The following is a 6,000-nucleotide window of genomic DNA, read 5'->3' on the forward strand; positions in this document are numbered from 1 at the left end:
TTTTGAAATTATTTCACTTACTGAAAAATTACAATAGTACAAAGAACCTCTTTTATTCCCTGAGTCGTCTGAAAGGATGTTGTCAAAATCATGTTCCATTACCCCTAATACTTTGATGTGTAACTCTGACAAACATGACCAATCTCCTAAAATCCTAAATGACCACAATACGACCCTCAAAATAAGAAATTAATGTTGCTATATCCTACCATCTTATCCTCAGACCCCATTTGGTTTTGCCAACCGCCTCATTAATGTCCATCAGAGCGGAATCACGTCTCCCATTGAGTTGTCATGCCTCTTTAGTCTCCATTCTGGACAAGTTCCTCAGTCTTTTCTTGACTTTCATGACTGTTACACTTGTGAATATTACAGGCCATGGTTTTTGCGGGGGGGGGGGGGGTGGCGTTGAAGCAGAGACATCCCTCCATTTGTGGATGTCTGGTGTTTTCTTGTGGTTAGATTCAGGCTACGCATTCTTGGCAAAATAATTACAGTTAATGTTATGATATTCTCGTGGCTGGTGGTACATGATTTCAATTTGTCCCATTACGGGTGATATTTACTTGGGTTACTTAATGAATTTAAATTTAATTTTTTGGCTTTTTAAAACATACCTCTTTACATTTTTAAAACAGTTGCTCTAAAGATGCCAATATACATCCTTAATTTACAGTCTCCTAGAAATAATATTGTATCAGTTCATGTAAAATGTAGACATTTTATAACTGTTTAGGTCCTTTATGATTCCTTTGTCAGTTATATTGCAGAGCCATATTGTCATTTATGTTACACATGTAGATTATAAACCCCATGAGAATATGCTATACTTTTTGCTTTAAACATTCACTTGTACTTTAAAGACATTAAAGAAAAAATGTCTTTTATATTTACCATTTCACTGGTTTTTATTACTTCCTAAGAATTAGTTTCCCTCTGGTATCATTTCCCCTCAGCCTGAGGAATATTTTATTATTATATTTAATCTTTATTGTTTAAAGTATTATATAGGTCCTCCTTTCCCCCCATTAACCTCTTCCAGCCGCTCCTGTCCCTCCCCCGCCCAGGCCCTCACCACCCCATTGTCTGTGTCCATGGGTTATGCATATATGCATACAAGTTCTTTGGTTGATCTTTTCCCACCCACCCTCCCTTGCCTTCCCTCTGAGGTTCAACAGTCTGTTCAGGCTTCTAGAATATTTCTTACAGTAGTGCAAATCTGCCAGTGAGTCTTTTTTTCTTAGTTTTTTTTTTTAATAAAAGGCTGGTTTACGATATAGAGTGCCTTCTATTTCTTGTAGCGAGAATTACCTAATAACTAACTCAGGATTAGAGGACAAGAGAATGTGTGAATCAAAGCAAGGTCCAACCAAGGCCTAGAATTCCTTTCAAAGCTATGGTAGTTTTTCATTTTGTTCTTGTTTTTTTTTCAAAGAACCAGCAGCATTTGGTTTCATTAAATTTCTTTATTGTGTTTTCAATTTCATTGGTTTCTGCTAAAATCTTTATGGCTTCTTTCCATCTGCTTGCTTTAGGTTTAATTTGCTTCTCTTTTTCTATTTTCTTAACATAGAAATACAGATTATTTTGAAATGTTTTTTTTTTAACCTTCTTATTTAATGTATATATTTCTCTTTGAGTGCTATTAGCTACATCCCACAAATTTTGATTTGGTACATTTTCATTTTTGTTTAGTTATAAATATTTTCTAATTTTCCTTGAATCATTATCTTTGACCTATAAATTATTTAGAAGTGTTCTGTTTAATTCTAAGTGTTTGGAGATTTTTAAATGTTAGTGATTTTTAGTCTAATTCCTTCATGATCAGAAAATATACTTTGTATGATTTCAAATCTTTTAAATTGATTAAGGTTTGTTTTCTGGTCTCTCTTGGTGAATATCCCACATACACTTGAAAAAAAGTACTATTCTATTGCTGTTGGATTGAGTGTTATATATTGTCATTTAGACAAGCAGGTTGGTGATATAATATTTTCAGTTATTTTATTCCTTGACAATCATCTGTCTACTGGGAGAGTAGTATTAAAGTATCCTATATAATAAAAGAGTAATATGCAAATTGACCGTCACTCCAAACACCACAAGATGGCTGCCCCCATTGGTCAAAGATGGCTGCCACAAGATGGCCTGCAGGGGAGGGCAGTTGTGGGCGATCAGGCTGGCAGAGGAGGGCAGTTGGGAGGGACCAGGCCTGCAGGGGAGGACAGTTGGGGGGAACCCAGGCCTGCAGGCGAGGGCAGTTGGGGGGGACCAGGCCTGCAAGGGAGGGCAGTTGGGGAGGACCAGGCCTGCAGGGGAGGGCAGTTGGAGGGGACCAGGCCTGTAGGGGAGGGCAGTTGTGGGCTATCAGGCTAGCAGGGGAGGGCAGTTAGGGGTGCCTGGGCCAGCAGAGGAAGGCAGTTGGGGTGACCAGACTGGCAGAGGAGGGCAGCTGGGGGAGACCAGGCCAGCAGGGAAGGGCAGTTGGGAGGGACCAGGCCTGCAGGGGAGGGCAGTTGGGGGGACCAGGCTGGCAGGGGAGGGCAATTATGGGCAATCGGGCCAGCAGGGGAGCAGTTAGGTGTCAATCAGGCTGGCAGGGGAGTGGTTAGGGGGTGATCAGGGGTTAGGGGGTCATCACCCCCTAACCACTCCCCTGCCAGCCTGATCACCCCCTAACCACTCCCCTGGTTGGCAGGCAGAAGTGGTTAGGGGCAATTGGGCAGGCAGGCAGAAGCGGTTAGGGGCAATCAGGCAGGCAGGCAGGTGAGTGGTTGGGAGCCAGCAGTCCTGGATTGTGAGAGGGATGTCCCAGATTGGAGAGGATGCAGGCTGGGCTGAGGGACACCCCCGTAGTCCAGTTATAATCATGGATCTATTTCTTTCAGTCCTGTCAATTTTTCTTCATGTATTTTGAAGATGTTTTTAGGTAAATGCACATTTAAAATTGTGTCTTCTTAGTGGCTTGACCCTTTTATCATTATGTAATGCCCATCTTTATTCCTAGTACATTTCTTTGCTCTAGTTGGTCTGATATTAATAGAGCCACTCCAGCTTTCTTTGACTAGTGTTTGCATAGTAAATCTTTTCCCACCTTTTTACTTACCTATATCATTATATTTGAAGTGAATTATTTGTGGAGAGTATATAGTTTGCTAATGCTTTTATTTATTCAATTTGTTTGTTTTAATTGGTATGTTTAGACCATTTACATTTTTTTTATTTAAATATATATTTTATTGATTTTTTTACAGAGAGGAAGGGAGAGGGATAGAGAGTTAGAAACATCGATGAGAGAGAAACACCGATCAGCTGCCTCCTGCACACCCCCTACTGGGGATGTGCCCGCAACCAAGGGACATGTCCTTGACCAGAATCAAACCTGGGACCTTTCAGTCCGCAGGCTGACGCTCTATCCACTGAGCCAAACCAGTCAGGGCTACCATTTACATTTAATATATTATTGATATGCTTAAATTTAGGTCTACCATTTTATTATATGTTTCCTGGTTTTCCCCTTCACATTTTTGTTACTCTGCTTTCCCTTTTGTGCCTTATTTTGGATTATTTGAATGTATTTCAGGATTCCATTTTAACTTTTGTTTTTTACTATAGTTCTTTGTAGTTTTCTTTAATGTGGCTTCTTTAGATATTACAATAAAAATACTTTCCCGTCTACTTAGAAATTATATTTCCCATTCAAGAGTTAATGATAGCACCATATTTGATCCTTTATTATTTCCCTTTATTTTGTAGTTGCCTTATATATTACACCTACCTACACTGAAACTCCCATAACACAATGTTTTCAACTGTCAAACAAATTTTAAAGAACACAAGATGTTCTTTGTTTCCTCCTGATATCATTTTCCATCTATTTGAACTTGGTTTAGCAATTCTTTTAGAGCAGGTTTGATGCAATAAGTGTTCTTGCTTTTCTTACTCTGACAGTATCATTATCTCACCTTCATTATTGAAGGATATTTTGCTGAATATATTATTCTGGGTTGACAGGGTTTTTTTTTTAAGTACTTTAAAAATGGTGTGCCACTTCCTTATAAACGTAATGATTTCTAATGAGAAACCAGCAGTCATTTGAATGGTTGTTTCCCTATATGTAATGTGTCATTTTCTCTGGCTGCTTTCAATCTCAGCTTCTGAAATCTGTAGGCTTTGCCCTTCACTAAATTTGGTAAGTTTTCAGCTATTATTACTTCAAATATTTTTAATACTCTGTACTCTTTTCTATGCTTTTGGAACACCAATGACAAGAACCCAAACTTTTTTATATTGTCCCACATGCCCCTGTTCATTCTGTGATTGAACCCATGCAGTGAGTTTTTATTCATTATTGTATTTTTGTTTAAAAATTTTTGCTTATTTCTTTGTTATATCTTCTAGTTCTATTCTGGGACTATCTCCCCATTTATTTCAAGAATGTTCACCTTTACTGTGAGCATTTTTATAATAGCTGTTCTAAAGTCTTTGTTAGCTAATGCCAATATCGGTGTAATGTTGGCATTGATCTCGGCTGCCTTTTCATTTCCTGTGCATTTTTCTTTTTCTTTTTGTATATATAGTAATTTTGGACTGTATACTGAGCACTTGAATTTTAATTTGTGAGGGCCCGAGTCTTATTTAAATTCTATGAAGATTGTTGAAAATTTTGTTTTCATAGTCATTCAACCTGGATTCAGGCCAAAAGTTCCAACCAGCCTTGTTGGAGTTGGAGTTTCAATGTAATCTGTTTTAAGAAGACTTTTTCAGTTTTATTCAGATCTAGCCCATGTGTGTGCCACCCAGTGGCCAGTTTTGGATTTGGGTCATTCTAAACTAATTCCTTCTCAAAGTCTGTAGGCTATTCAGACTCAGACCCACACTGAGAGTAAGGCTAAGAATCCACGAACAACTTTATGGGCTTGCTTTGCTGATCTCCTCCCTCCTTCAATCTTTCCAGTTCTCTGGGTTCCCCTTTTTTGATACTCCACCTAGAAAGCTGGGGCTTAACGTACCCCACCCTGCCACATACTTCCTGTGAATGTGTCCTATCTGGGCCGAGCAGTGAAAAGACAGAGAGAACAAAAAGGAATGAGGATTTACCACATCCCCTTGGGACCACATTATAGAGTATGGTTCCCCTTCCTCAGAGTTTGAACTGTCCATGGGTTCCCCACTGCTGCTGCTGCTATTGTTGCTGCTGTTGACACCCTCAGATTGTTGGGGTGCTGGTGCACAACAAAATGTAGAAAAGAAAAACGGAGTATTTCCTTACCTTTTGCTGATCATCGGGAGACTCCTTGCTCACTCCTGGAGCTCTGTCTGCACAGACGACCAACTGCAGGTTTTAAGCTGCCTTAAGCCCGGGTAGAGGGGGTACCAAAGGACAAAAAAAATGGGCAAACTCACTGGTGACCTGGTGGCATGTTAAATTCCTGGTCTTCTTCAATGTGCCTGCTGCTTTTTACTTCTCACATCCCTCAAGTAGCTGGTCCATGCATTCCAATAGCTGGTCTGCGTAGGGTTTGTAGATGCAGTGAGTGGGGGAGATAGGGTGGAGTTTGCTTTACTCCATGTTACCCAGAACCATAACTTCTAGGGTAGCTTTTGACCAACTGGGTGATGTTTATGTGCTTCAAGATCCCAGGACGTCAGGGTGCAGGTAGTAGGGAAGGCTGTGCGTATCTGGGGTTAGCAGTCTGTGAAGAATCTTTGTATCTTCTGCTCAGTTTTGCTGTGAATGTAAAATTGTGCTAAATATAAAATCTATTTTAAAAGAGAAAAAAAAAAAAGCTCTAGGGGAATGCTTCTCAAACTCCAGCATATGTATTTATCATTAGTGACCCTAATCCCGTGGTCGGCAAACTGCGGCTCGCGAGCCACATGCGGCTCTTTGGCCCCTTGAGTGTGGCTCTTCCACAAAATACCACGGCCTGGGTGAGTCTATTTTGAAGAAGTGGCGTTAGAAGAAGTTTAAGTTTAAAAAATTTGGCTCTCAAAAGA

Source organism: Eptesicus fuscus, chromosome 3 (genome assembly GCF_027574615.1).
Source record: "Eptesicus fuscus isolate TK198812 chromosome 3, DD_ASM_mEF_20220401, whole genome shotgun sequence".
Taxonomy (NCBI): domain Eukaryota; kingdom Metazoa; phylum Chordata; class Mammalia; order Chiroptera; family Vespertilionidae; genus Eptesicus; species Eptesicus fuscus.